General features: G+C 34.0%; 2 long non-coding RNA genes across 3 annotated transcripts; one reads left to right on the top strand and one right to left on the bottom strand.

Annotated features, from left to right (window-relative positions):
• Positions 1 to 8,114: 8,114 nt before the first annotated feature.
• On the bottom strand, positions 8,115 to 10,870 carry LOC141385622 (uncharacterized). Its single transcript, XR_012406380.1, has 2 exons — positions 9,882 to 10,870; positions 8,115 to 8,889 (listed from the first exon to the last, which is right to left on the bottom strand). It is a non-coding gene; the product is annotated as an uncharacterized lncRNA (long non-coding RNA).
• LOC141385619 (uncharacterized) lies at positions 10,620 to 15,034 on the top strand. Of its 2 annotated transcripts, none has more exons than XR_012406376.1 (6): positions 10,620 to 10,982; positions 11,194 to 11,372; positions 12,632 to 12,733; positions 12,858 to 12,928; positions 14,228 to 14,412; positions 14,580 to 15,034. It is a non-coding gene; the product is annotated as an uncharacterized lncRNA (long non-coding RNA). The 2 variants fall into 2 exon arrangements; XR_012406377.1 differs by having other exon boundaries at positions 10,810 to 10,982; positions 12,858 to 12,924.
• The last annotated feature ends 292 nt before the right edge of the window (positions 15,035 to 15,326 follow it).

The following is a 15,326-nucleotide window of genomic DNA, read 5'->3' as shown; positions in this document are numbered from 1 at the left end:
GGCAACCACAAAGGATCTTCCTAACAGCTACTCAGAGCACTGTACCTCTGCAAAGAACATCCTTAAATATTCTACTCAACCACTTAGAATCACCCTAGAAACTTACCAAATATTGTCCAATAGGACCTTTTAGTAAACAGTCTTTTTGCTGAAAGTTTTGTTTATATATCAAGAATCATATAATTTTTGTTTTATATAATGTTTATTTTGTTTATATATAAAGATTTTAACTAAATAACTAAATAACTACAAACGAAACTTTAACAATAAAAGCAATGCATATATTTAAATTAATTAAATGACAAAACCCTATTAATTAAAATACCATTGGAAATAATACAAAAATAAGCCTGTCGTGTCTGCTAGAGAATTCACTAGTCTGTGCCCATCACCCATAACTACGTCAGAGCAAAACTAGGTCAACCCTTTCTTTCACGGATCAACCAGATCACTTCAGTGTGCTTGTGTAAGTGACACTCTGTTCTCCAGGGGCTTACTAAGTCCCCAACCCCTTCACTACTCCCTTTGTCCTTCCCTTCTCTTTTCCCTTTCCTTTCCCTATACTACATAAGTGTCCGCCTGTATATTTGAGCATAGATTACCTTTACTGTACTGCTAGCATTCCTGTCTTAGCATTTTTGTTCTGTCTGTTAAGACAGTTGGAAGCTATATAGCAAAGCAGGAAAAAGTAGCAGCGAAGAGAACCACGACTTGAGATTCAGCTGTGATAAGCAGCTGCATTTGTTTCAGGGTGATTTTATAGTTCTCGTATATGATATAAGGCATTTTAAAAGTATAGCTAGATTATTTTGGTTGTGACCTTGTTACTTTTTATAAAAAGATTGTGTGTCCAAAATGTATTACACAGTACTAGATAATGCGATTCAATGTACAGTGATGCAGTAATAAAACAAATTTTTATTCATTAATTTTCTTTTCCCCCTTAGTCCCTTTATTATTCAGGAAATAATACCACAGCGGAATGAACCACCAACTTATCCAGCATAGTGATAGGTAAAGGAATTTTCAGAACAGATTTTTCTCAAGTGTTTTACTCATGTTTTGAATTATTTTCATCATTGTGTTGTGCTTCAGTGTTGAAGGACTAAAATTGTTTGTTAATTTAATAGCAAAGTGATCTGGTAGTTTTTTCACGCAGGATATTGTTGCTTCTCTTTTGATCTTTCAATAATTCAAGTTCCATTAGAAACTTAAAAAATAAATTCATTGAAAATGTATAGTCTATCATGAAAGGGAGAATTAGACAATGAAGATCATGGACTATGGAACACGTCGCACGTCATGCTGCTTCTCTGCATGAAAATCTTTGTCAGTGAAAACATTGGAAATCATTTTTATTTTGTACCTTTGTCAGTTAAAAATAACACACTTCTGTTTTTATTGCATTTTATAAAATGTTAAAACCCTTTCTGATTTGGGGTTGAGTGCTATTCTAGATCCAGGCACATACAATGTGAAAAGGTAAAGTAATAAAAATCAACCCCTTTGACATAAAAATGTCTAGATCTCTAGAAGGTTAATTGCAATAAACATTCTTTGTGTTATGCTGTGATCTTAGCTGTCGGTAATGTTATTGGAGATAAGATTGGTGTCCTCAATGCCCTGTTTCACATATTTGCCCATATAAATGTCAACATATGATATATTCTTCCCTATATTAACTTGACAACCAACATTGTCTTGCAAGAGGGATGGTTCTTTTAATGTCTGTGGGGGAGTGTTGAAATGCATAATTTATGAGATTTATGGAAGCTTTGGCATGCAGACTGTACATAATGTTCAGTAAAGAAGTGGATGGCAAAAAAGAAAGAGAGATAGATAGCAGGAATGAAAGCTCTTTGGTTTTGTTTAAATAAGCGTTGGTGGGTGATGCATTTCACAGGTTCCTCTTATGCCATTGGTTATTTGGGATAGACTGTGTGAAGAATTCTTAGCTTGCCCACAAAAATGGAAGAATCAGTGAATGAGAGGCAAAATGAAAGTCGCTACAGTGGTGGCAAAATCAGTAAATGGGTCAGAATAATGGTTTAGGCATCTAGTTTGTTAGGTTAGGATAGATTAGAATCGACATTCACTGAGATATGTACAGAGACCTACTGTCTACCAGAAGTGTTCATTTGAGAAAAACAATGCAACATGTCTTTAATGTGCTCGAGGGGAGACACAGAAATGCACTCTCAGTTCTAAGAACATATGATCTCAGAAAACGTGTGTTGTATTTAACAGCTTCTTAGAATGTGTCATAAATTGACACATGAACTTACTGTAGCTGAAATTTTCATTATGTTCTCAATTTCGGTTCAGGTTGTCAGGATGTTCTTTGTAGTTTCTAGGAATTTGTATGTGGCTCAATCCTATCATCCAAAAACTATAAAGTATGTTATGTGTCCATTGATTACTGAAAGAACAAACAAAATTCATTAAATTAATACAATTTATCTAAATAAAATTTAATTTAAAAAATTATTAAAATTAATTATTAAAATAAAAAGTAAAAACTGTACATAGAATTTTTAAAAAGTAACTCTTGATTTTTGTGGCGAATACAACAAAGAAAAAGCAATTCCATGTCTTTGAAATTGACTATACCACAGATTTCTTGCTAGAGAATATTCTAGTTTGGTGGCCCCTCTCACACAGCTTTGGAACCTCAGCACAACTAATCTACAGCAAGAACAAAACACCAGCTGACAGTTCCAGTCAATATTGGTTGGGCTTTGGAACAGTTTGCTCACTTCTATCCAAACTTCTGTTAAAAGAACACTGTATATTCTGTATATTTTTTGAGTGTCAAACATGAATACACTCAGTGTTATGATACACCCCTTTGGTGGTCATGAACCGGCATTAATATAACGCATTTTGATTCTGCACGAACCTGCAAGAGCCAAGAGCAACAGTTTGCAGACACGACTGATTTGCTTTGCTTTCAGCCTGAGAAAAAGATGAGATGAAAACTGGGGAAGGTGTTTTTCTAATGTGTAAAGCATGGGAAGTTTCTTCACATTACTTTATTAACAAGATTTAGTTCCTTTTAAAACAGCAATTGAGCATCATAAAAAATACGCTGAGTGCAAATGTATGTGCAAACTGTTAATAAACAGGTGAAAAGAAAGCATAAGTGGCATTGCAGCTACCAATATGTTGAAGTTTTTTTTTTGAACATGTCTGAACTTGCTTTAAGCATCAAGGCACATTTTAGTAGAGACTCTGTGGGTTCTAATTTCCAATGCACATTCGGAATACAAAAGAGTTTCAAGGCCGCTCATACAAAGTGAGTGATATCAGCATTAACTTAAAAATCATAATTAATTCAACTTAATTTCCCTTCTTTTAAGAAATAAAAAAAACCTTCAACTGTTCTTTATAACTTGATTACACAGCTAATTATGTGGTCAAAAAATAAAGCAAATGTATAATCTTAAAAACTGCATTTTTTAAAGATATGAGTTCATCTTTTTGAAAATGTGCAATATGACTTTTCATCATCCTACAATTTTGAAAAAGCCTCACTAATAAGATTTCAGACTTGGGAAGTTGAAGTGAACAAATATTTCAAACTGTTTCTTACACAAAAATTTTTTTTTCAGTTTATTCATGACAATTTGCTTTTGTATAATGCTATTGTTAGTAGCAGTATTATTTATTATATGCATATTTTTGTTTGTTTTATAAAAAAAATACGGAGCATAGCATGTGTATTTGAAAATACGTTTTTTGAACACAGTATATTATTATTGTTCATTTATTTGTTTGTTAGAAATTAGAACTGAATTTAGGAATAGTTTTGAAACAAATCTTTGCGCTTAACAAACAAAATTAATTGTGTAGGCTAATGGATATCTGTGCATACAACACATTTCCCTATCCACAAGAGTGAAAGTAAAAGTAAAGAATGAGGCTCATCTCTCATTCTCGCACTGTAGATGCTCTGTTGAACTGTTTTCTCGCTAGTGAAGCATTCAGTTTTTCCATTTACAAAGTCCGCCATGTAAATAGAAAATGTATCATAGTGCAACGCAACTGACTCTTAAAGAGAATGGGAGATGAGACTCTGATTGGTTTGTTCTCAAAACTCACCTATAAATCATTAAGAGAATAAGTTCAACCCTGTAAGATCATGCGCTATGGTGCAAAGCAGATTTTTCCTTCCTTAAAATAGCAAAAGTTGATTCTAACACACCGTTAATGCCTTAAAGCCCAAGATTAAACTTAATTAATCTTGAATTTAGATTGCATAAATCATATTTGTATGTAAAGATTCATACATTCATTTTCCTTCAGCTTACATGCACCTGTTGCAATGCGGCGCTAGGCATTGTTGTCTGCTAGTTTAAGTTTAGCGCAAGAGTTATTTTGACGTTTTGCAGCACACTGTTTAAATATCAAATGCTTTATTTTTAAAAAAAGCTCATTAACATGCTTTTGCGCCCTGCGCTTTGGAGTTTGCTCATAGATCGTCAATATAGAGCCCTTAGTCTGTATTTCAGAGGTCACCACTGTGGAACGAACCAACTATTGCAGCATATGTTTTACGCAGCAGACGCCCTTCCAGACCCAACTCAGTTTTGGGAAACAACCATACACTCTTGCGTTTACACACAAACTCTATAGCCTTTTTAGTTTATTCAGTTCCCCTATAGTGCATGTGTTTGAACTGTGGGGAAAACCGAGGCACCCAGAAGAAACCTATGCCAGCATGGGGAGAACAAGCAAGCTCCACACAGAAATGCCAACTGACCCAGCCAGGGCTCAAACCAGCGACCTTCTTGATGTGAGACTACAGTGCTAACCACTGAAACACCATGCTGCCCTGTATGGAAAGATATTATTTACCTGTTAAGTCGTGACGTATTAGTGACGTATGAAATACTGTTTCTGGGTCAAAGCCGCTACTCATTTCAATTGAAAAAATATTTGTTTATGACCACTTTTTTGACCTATTACACATTAAAGTGAATGTTACATAAAATCATGGCATACACAACAGTCTGTGGACTTGCTGCATACACAGACACCAATATTTTAAGAGTTTATATAAATTTTGTCACTTTCTGGCCATCGGTTATAAGGCATGGATATATATTCATTCATTCATTCATTTTCTTTTCAGCTTAGTCCCTTTATTAATCCGGGGTTGCCACAGCGGAATGAACTTATCCAGCACATGTTTTACGCAACGGATGTCCTTCCAGCTGCAACCCATCTTTGGACTGTGGGGGAAACTGGAGCACCCAGAGGAAACCCACGGGAACGAGGGGAGAACATGAAACGCTAACTGACCCAGCCTAGGCTCGAACCAGCAACCTTTTTACTATGAAGCAAGAGCACAACCTACTGTGTCAACGCGTCATTGTGATTGTGATTTTCGAAAGTATTACATAGCTTCGTAAACATTTGTTATTACTATTTGTTGAATCTCCCCATGCAGTTTGATGTGACACTTGGACACGGAAGCAACTTTTGCATGATGTCACACTTAACAAGCGGATTCCTAAAATCTTCTTTTATTGTTAATGCATACATTTACATTTTTCCCTATTTGTAAACTATTCTTTAAATACCCAAAACAACAATTCAGGCAGGATCCTTGCTCAAAGTCTGTGAAAATTAAATTGTTTATTTATTTAGTGGTATTCTTGAAAGCCTAAAAGGAGTATAAAGATATTCGCTAATACAGTATACTATAAATATAAAAAAAATCATAACTAATTAATGGGTAGCAGAACTTCTACTAATGTTAATAAATAGAACACATTCAAATCATTATGTTTTACAACCCTGAAGCTTCGAGCACAGTATGGGATCACAGTGATGTAATTACCATAAACTGTTTATAGCCTATAGGTCTGTCTGAATGCTCAGCTAAAGTGGCGGCACAGTGAATGTTGTTCTGCTAGAATTACAGTAGCTTTGTGAACTACAGTAAACTTCTCTCAATATTGCATAATCCAGTGTATTGGTACAGGTGAAACTGCAAAACAAAGCAGTGGAACATCAGGACAAATTGTTCCAGTGCTCTTTGGTCATAAAAAGCAGTCAAAGGTCTAGGGTTAGTTGCATGTAATTATGCCTTATTATTATTATTATTATTATTATTATTATTATTATTATTATACTGCATAAAATGTAACAAGGACATCTTAAAATAAAGTGTTACCAGAATTTGTTAATTTTTAAAAATTCTATTTATTCTAAGTATGCTAAAAATTCTAAGTATGTCAAAGTGTACTTTTTCACGTTGGTACACAGTGATAAATTCTGACACTCATTTACCAGTTTTAACGTATATTTTGCACAACCAATTATCAGGAGTGGAAATATGCTGTCTTTACCTCTCCTGCTCATGTTCAGCAGGGTTAGAGATTTTTTAGCAATGCAGCAATGCATAGTGTCCATGAATTACCCATTCGTAAAACACTGTATAAAGCTAGTTTGCATGGGAGAATGCCGAGGAGGAAACCACAGCTATCCAAACAGAACATCCAGATGGCTACTGTAAGAAAGTGATACACGATTAAACAAAATAGGCTCATTTTTAAAATGTTTGTAAAACAAAAATACTAAAATAAACACTGTATATCCGAAAAAATAAATAAAAAGAAAGTTGAGAGAGAGACAGAGAGAGAGAGAGAGAGAAAAAGAGAGAGAGAGAGAGAGAGAGAGAGAGAGAGAGAGATATTAACAGGCATGTAGAAGCCATTTTGTTCATGTTGGATAAAATACTACCGTGTAATTTAAACTTATTATACAGAAATGTTACTCAGCACATTTTTTTAATTGTATGGCCAGATTCATGGGGAGATTTTAATTCTTACATTTTTAATTCAGAAATTCACATCCATAAGCTTTGTGATCAATTTGTATTCATTTACATTGTATTGTCTGTTGCCTGCTATCTTTTTACTGAGAATGTTGGATAAAATCAGTCTCTAGCACAGAGTGCTTTGGATGGTAGTCTATACTTGCACCAGGGGATTTCTGCAAGTTAACCTCCCCCATGATCAGGCCACCCACATTCTCAGTCATGTGCCTGGGATTGACTGTTCTATAAGAGTCCAGTGTACTCCATATTGAATCCTGACTGACATGGAATAATGGAGCACAGGAAATGGCCCCTGCTTTGAATATAACCACTAAACTTATCTTGGTGCTTTATATTTATCCATGACATCTTGGATGACATCTTGAAAAGGAAGTTTAATTTCTTAGACTATTCAGAGAATGAAAATTAATCATCACAATCATCATCTGTATGACTACAATCTTATTAACAATCTTATTTTTTTATATTATATAATATTATATTATATTATATTATATTATATTATATATTTTTTATTCTTTACTCTTTGTGAAACGTTTGCTAAAAAGATAATTGTTATGCTGCACAACATCTTTAAAACAATATTTACATAAAAAAAGTTATTGTGTAAATGTGATATTTAAAAACACCATTGTTTCCCTTTAGGTAGGATATTGCTTAGGTCAGGAACATGTTTAATGGTGTGATGTTGATGATTAAGGGATTGGACTACTTTCAACGGTGTAACTACAGATGCGTTAATAGGAATTAAATACAGCTGTAATTATAAATATAAACAGGCATCTACACAAATACTGCATTATATCAAATAATATATTAGAACATTGTATTTTGCATATTGTATTAGAACTATGCATGAAATCAAGACTTTTCTTAAGAAGTATTTGTCGTTTTCTTAAAACAAAGTTGCAATCAGTGATTGAACTTAATCTGTTCACAGACACAGCATATGGTATATTAAGTTTTATTGCACTTTATTTTCGTTTCTTTATTATTATTTTCTTTATTTATTATTATATTACAGGAAAATGTGACTAAATTAAGATGAATATGCCCTAGTATGATTTTTTTTTTTTTTTTTTTTTTTTTGCAATATCACTGCTTTGCAGCATCCTAAGTGCACAGTGATACACTGAGGACATTCTCTGCCTTATTCTGAGAAGGCTAAGTGTTCCGGTACTGAGAAACAGGGTGACTGTGAAAGTCAGCTTGATTTAATTAGGCAAACGGAACAGTGAATTACAGAGAAAATGTTGCATGACACACATTTATGCTTACAATCTGTCTTTATCCACTATAGAAAGAAACCAAATACAGTTTGGGGGAAAATAAACAATTACAAAATTCTCAAACATGTGGAATGGCTTTTTGATAAAATGTGCTAAAACTTTACAATTGTAACAAGTATTAAAGCATTTAAGTTTGCATGCCCAATTTATTTATATCAAGAGCATAAACATACCATAACATTAATTTCACATGAACTTTCTACCATTTCTGATAATCTACACTGTTAACAAATTCCTGTAGAATCTACAGTAACATACTGGCAGCAGTTCACAAATAATTGTAAATCAATTACAGCAAACGTACTGTGTTTACATTTTTCAGCACCATTAATCTTGCGGTATATGTATTTACAGAATGGTATATTACTTCACTGTAAAATATAGAGTCATTTTCACAAATGGGGCGACACAATGGCGCAGTAGGTAGTGCTGTCGTCTCACAGCAAGAAGGTTGCTGGTTTGAGCCTCAGCTGGGTCAGTTGGCGCTTCTGTGTGGAGTTTGCATGTTTTCCCCGTGTTTGTGTGGGTTTCCTGTGGGTGCTCCGGTTGACCCCAAAGTCCAAAAACATGAGGTACAGGAGAATTGGGTAAGCCAAATTGTCCGTAGTGTATGAGTGTGAATGAGTGTGTATGAATGTTTCCCAGAGATGGGTTGCAGCTGCAAGGGCAACCGCTGCTAAAATTATGAAAATATGCTGGATCAGTTGGCGGTTCATTTCGCTGTTGCGACCCCAGAGTAATAAAGAAACTAAGCTGAAAAGAAAATGAATGAATGAATGAATTAATGAATTTTCTCAAAGCAAGTTTAAAATACAGTAACATACTGCATAAATGTCTTCAACAAAATACAGTACATATTATTACAGTTAAATATTGTGCAATTTATAACAATCATTAACAGTGTATGGTTCTCATCTGATTTTTATTCCCAACCTAGATTTTGCATTGACCATCATCAATTGGAAATCTAATTGACCATACATGGAAAATTTAAAAAGCCTTCCGGAAAACTTCTATTAAAGTGGTGGTCTGATTGTGTCTTCAATTTCATGAGGTTGCTTTAACAGCATTTATAGTATAGTATAGTATAGTATAGTATAGTATAGTATAGTATAGTATAGTATAGTATAGTATTGTATTGTATAGTATAGTATAGTATAGTATAGTATAGTACAGTAAAGTATAGCCTATAGTAGTTTATTGTCAGAAACTGTTGTTCAACTGTAAAATGAGAGGAAAAGACATTTCATCTTAAGTGTCATGAGAGGCAGCAGCTGTGCACTGAGCACCTGTATATCCAAATTGATTTGATCATTGGTCAAGGCAGTGAGTATAGAATGGCAGGGCACTTTAACCAAAATTTGCAGGGTGATTAACAGAAATCCACATAAGCTAACTTGCATGTAGTCAATCCAATCCCACAATTATACAAGAAAATGTTTTAGCTTCAAAATTTTACATTCAGTTTAGTGAGTTACTTGATTTTATTAAATTTATTAATAGGTAACTTTGTGTGAAATGAAAATTGTTAATGTAAGTTGTTAATAATTTTCGTCAATAATCTATCAATATCAAACATTTCTTTTGTTTAAACACACAAACACTTGCTCTATACTAAAGAGAGGCCGTTTTCCAGTTGGTTTCTGTGATGCAAGGAGGAGAACAACCCAGGATTCTTTTGAGATGTGGGGGAATAGGAAAGGGATAGTTCACCCAAAATGTAACATTACTCACTGTTTACTCACCCTCAATTGGTGTCTATATGGGTTTTTTTATGTTGAACACTTTTTCAATTGCCAACTAATCCAGCATATGTTTTGTGCAGTGCATACACTTTCCAGCAGCAACCCAACACTGGGAAATCTGAAAACCTGTAACTGTGGAGCTCCATAGTAGGAAATGCAATGGAATTTGATGGATATAGAGACCCAGATAGCAGGCAGTAATCGGCCCGAGCTCGGCTGCCCCCCGGCGCCTCCGGCTCCGACTCGGCATCGGCGAGTGTTATCCGGGCCGAGTGCGGCCCGCAGCTCGCTCGCGCACATGCGGTTGTGATGCGGCTGTAAAGCACTGGCCCGATTCCGGTCAACCATATCCTGGCCGCTTCTTGCAAGGACTCGGCTGATGGCAACCGATTAAGTTCTTATTTTATCTAGTAATCTGTTAGCTCCACGTTTAATGATAATTTGAGAAAATGTTCATGGTACGATAGCAAAAAAAAAAAAAAAAAAAAAAATATTTAGTGTGGATGGTCGCAATGTTTAGACGCAAACAAAACAATATTATTTATAAATAGATTATACATGTCATCTAGAGAAAAACTATGTAAAATTCGCTTATTTTTGAGATAGCACGCTCCTGTGCTGACTGTTTTTTTTTAAAGCAGAAGTTGGTTTCATAATAAACACATGCGTTACTAAACTCCTGATCCAAACTCCAATCCAGACGGTGGCGGTAATGCTCCAAAAAGCTGGTTGTCAACCACCATGGCACAAAGATCACAAGAAGAAAAAGTTTGGTTTTTCAAACATTTCACGTGGGCTGTTTCTCAATATGCGTTCTTCAGCGGTCTTGCGTCCTCGTGTTCTCGTGAAACGTCATCATCGGCTGCCTAAGTTCAGTTCCAATACTCAAGACCGCAAGTACGGAGGACGCGTGAAACTTCCCGGATGTGTTCTTGATATCGAGGACGCACCGATGCAGACTTCAACAGCGAGCTCGCTCTGGAAGTCCCAGAAGTCATTGCGACTGGAGGTGGAAAGCGCAGCATTTTATTTAGATTTATTATTAAAGTTCAGAGATATCACTTATTTACCTCAGGAGTTTCCCTAAATGAAACGGTGAAGGTAAACATTAACATGAACATCTTAATAAAGGAATAAACACATTAATTGTGTTTGTTTGATGAAATTCGTATTAAAATTTGTTTTATTTATAATGTGCAGAGTATATTTATAATGTTTTTATGCAAAGTATATATTTTGAAGAGGGGGGAAACAATAAATCGTTGTATGAAGGCTGTAATGTTTAATTAATTTCCATTTAAAACGCGTAAAGGTCACATGACCATCAGGAAGAACGCAGCATCCCATTTCTCAAAGGACGCGTTCTCTGCCCTCCCGGTCTCCTGAGTTCGTTCTTCCGAGGACAGCTGGCAAGACCGCACTCTACAAGAACGCAAGTCCATTCTCTGCGTTCTTGGAATTGAGAAACAGCCGTGGATTCCGGTCAGAAAGGTAAGCTTTTTACTGCTTGTGTTCTGTAAAATTAGCGAATTTAGAGCTTAAAACATTTCCACTGTGTTTGGTTGTAACAGCGTTTAGTAATTTAAAACAGTTTGATACGAAATGTAACTTGCTTTAAGAAACACGACTGGAGCTAATGTATGCTAACGCTAACAGTTACAAACACGTCTGAAAGTTCCTTTTCCTTTTACACAATGTTAGATTGTAACGTGTGTAGTAACTGAAAACTATTTTAATTATTTTAAAGAAACATGAAACGAATTTGTGTGTATGCTAACTTTGCGTTAAAGAAAGTTTCTGTAGACGAATCCATTAACTAACTTGGCAAAACGTGTTTTTTTCCTGATTTAACATTATAAAGTACCGTGGATGTTGAAAAAAAATCATTGTACAGGCGTATACTTATCCAACAGTATTAATTCTGTGATTATGTGTAAATAAAAACTAATCGTTTTGGATTAATAAAATATTGTTTATCTTGTTTATGCAGTTAGTCACGAAAATGATGGAAACTCGACTGTTTACTATTCTCTTTAAATTATCCAAGAGAAATATATTACTATGCATTTTAATTCATATGTGTTAGCCTCTGTGAATCAATTATATCTTTTGTTCAAGCTGTAATGGTCAGTTAATGTAAAACTGAACGTCTTAAAGCAGATTTTGATGTTTTTTTTATTTTTTTATGTTATTGACAGTGATAAATTCTGATTTAAATGAATGGGTAACAATATTTGTTGGTTAAGTCTTATTGTTCTTGTTTAACAAAGGTTAGTGAGATCATTTTGCAGCACATCACGACCAAAGCAGTCAATGGCACACTCTTTTGAACGTGAATAGGCATGTTATAGTTGTGTGCTAAAAGTCCATAAGCTGTAAACTGCTGATACATTTTCAACATAGATTGAGCTTTTCAGACATTACATTACTAATTGCTTCACAAACAGCTGAAATGGTTTATTGTTATTGGCTATCATCATCAAACATTTTTCACAATGGTAGGTTAATCTTCATGGGTACAGAATAATGCATGTGCTTGACCATCTTACAAATCTATGTCTCAGATTCATAAGGCTGTCACTCTGCATGAATCTCCGAATAAATCTTGTGCAACCTTCTGTGTACTGATTATTTACACTATAACATTATATGCATTATATGTATTATATGCATTAATTAACTTTGATAGTATTTCAGGATTTGAACTTTTCTTTACGGGAGGTTAACAACAATGCGATGTTTTATTATAGATGCATATGAGGAAGCTCAACTCAAACATCCACACGCAACTGTGATTTCTGACTGGTAGACAGATGAGGACGATGACTGTCATACATCTAAAGACAGAACAGGTTTGTTTGCAGTTATTTTAAACACATACTGTCAACATTATGTCATTGATCTATTACAACCTGTGAGTTTTGCCCTGGCTCTATACTAAAGTGATGTTTTGTTTTGTAAATTTATCTGATCAAGGGACAGTATAGACACATCTATACCATGATGAAGAAAAATTACTTGGAACAAAGAGGCTGGATAAAAGGCAGGTATGAAGATTTCAGAAATCAATGCAGCACCACAAGTACCATCAATGACTATGGCAGAAATCTTAAGACCACCATCAAGATGCACAGATACTGTACATTCCAGTACACCAGGCGTGTCCAAACTACGGCCCGCGGGCCGTTTTTATAAATATCAATAGAATCTGGCCCGCTATACAAAAATGAACGTAATAAAATAAATAACCACCGGGTGTCGCTATTACATGCATTCAATTAAGCAGCAGTTCTTGTTATGGTCTGTCTGTCTGTCTGTCTGTCTGTCTGTGTCTGTCTGTCTGTCTGTCTGTCTATCTATCTATCTACACACAGTTGAAGTCTGAATTATTAGCCCCTCATTGATTTATTTCTTCTTTTTTAAATATTTCCCAAATGATGTTTAACAGAGCAAGAACATTTTTACAGTATGTCTGATAATATTTTTTCTTTTGGAGAAAGACTTATGTTTTATTTCGGCTAGAATAAAAAGCGGTTGAATTTTTTTTATGAACCATTTTAAGGTCAAAATTATTAGCCCCTTAAGTCTTCAGAACAAACCATTGTTATAAAATAACTTGCCTAATTACCTTAACTTGACTAGTTAACTTGATTAACCTAGTTAAGCCTTTATATGTCACTTTAAGCTGTATAGAAGTGTCTTAAAAATATCTAGTCAAATATTATTTACTGTCATCATGGCAAAGATAAAATAAATCAGTTACTAAAACTAATATGTTTAGAAATGTGTGGAAAAAAATGTTTAACTCTCCGTTAAACAGAAATTGGGGAAAAAATAAACGGTGGCTAATAATTTAGGGGGGCTAACAATTCTGACTTCAACTGTATGTATGTGTGTATATATATATATATATATATATATATATATATATATATATATATATATATATATATATATATATATATATATATATATATATATATATATATATATATATATATTTATATACACGTGTCTGTGTGATGTATGTAAAATTTGGCCCGCGACAACGTTTGTTTTTTTGCATCTGGCCCTCGGCCCAAAAAGTTTGGACACTCCTGCAGTACACCTATGAACATTTACAATCTTTGTTCTAGTGCAGTTTGAGATCAAGACAGAACTTATTGCATCTCGTGATGTCTTTGTAAGAATTGAAGACATCACTCAATTTGTTAAGGTTTAATGCAGTTGGAAAGTAAAGATCAACTAGAGAATATCAGCAGTGTCTAACCCACTGTTGTATTTACAGAAGTTGTATGAGAATAAGCTACAGGTTGATTTATACTAATGTTATTTTTCTTTTTTAGCACGACTGACTGAAGTTTTAAAATCATGCAACGTCATAAAGCAGCAGCTGGGCCTGATTCTCACAAAACCAAAACAGACGTGATGAAATTCCAGATGTAAACACATTTGACCTTCCTTTGGCCAATTTGATTTGGAAAAGCTTGAAAATCAACTAAAGGAGCAGCCCGAACAAATGAAGAAACTGGTAAGTTCAAGCTCTTGCTAATTTCAAAGTGTTTTAAGTTTATTTGTTTTTTTTATAGTTTTGTTTTTTTTTGCTTCGTAGGTAGCCTACTTTTTTCCTATTTTTTTCTTTTTTTTTTACATTAGTACTTGTTCACTACTAATTATCTGTTTATCTTTTAATCACAGATGGAGTGAGGACAAATGTCCATACCACACCACTGATAAAGAAGTGGAAAAATGCATTACAAGGTAGCTACAACTTGCCCCTGACAGGGATGGAGGAAGAAAGAAGAGAAAGCTAATGTGTCAAATGTCTACATCACTATTTTGTTTTATTTTTTAAACAACATTTTAAGTGTATTAGGATGTTCCCTGATACTTGAACAATTTGTTTCTTTCATTTGCATTTATATATGTATATGTATATATATATGTGTGTGTGTGTATTTATGTATGGTATGTATGTATGTATGTATGTGTGTGGGCCAAATTCTGAAGAAACATCTTGATACATTTTTAATAAACGTAATACAAATAAAATTATAAATATAAAATTGCACAAGACGTGTATATATATGAAATGTATAATCATCTCACTCATGTCTTGCTGTTTGTGCAATTGCTTTTGTTCAAGTTTATTTAAAAAAAAAAGTTTGACTTTATACTTCTGCAATTATATATATATATATATATATATATATATATATATATATTTGTTTGTTTGTTTGTTTATTATTATTTTAATGTTTTATTAAAAAATGTTTCAAGATGTTTCTTCAGAATTCTGCAGTACTTTTTACAAGTTTGACTTGTACTATTTTACGGATTGTCATTGGTATTTTTAAGATGTTTCTTGCTATATCTTAAATTGGTTTCTATATTTAGGTTTATATAAAATTTAGCTGTTTTTTACAAATTTTTAATTCAAGTCTA

Source organism: Danio rerio, chromosome 5, assembly GCF_049306965.1.
Source record: "Danio rerio strain Tuebingen ecotype United States chromosome 5, GRCz12tu, whole genome shotgun sequence".
Lineage (NCBI taxonomy): Eukaryota > Metazoa > Chordata > Actinopteri > Cypriniformes > Danionidae > Danio > Danio rerio.
This window is presented reverse-complemented; position numbering and strand designations above follow the sequence as displayed.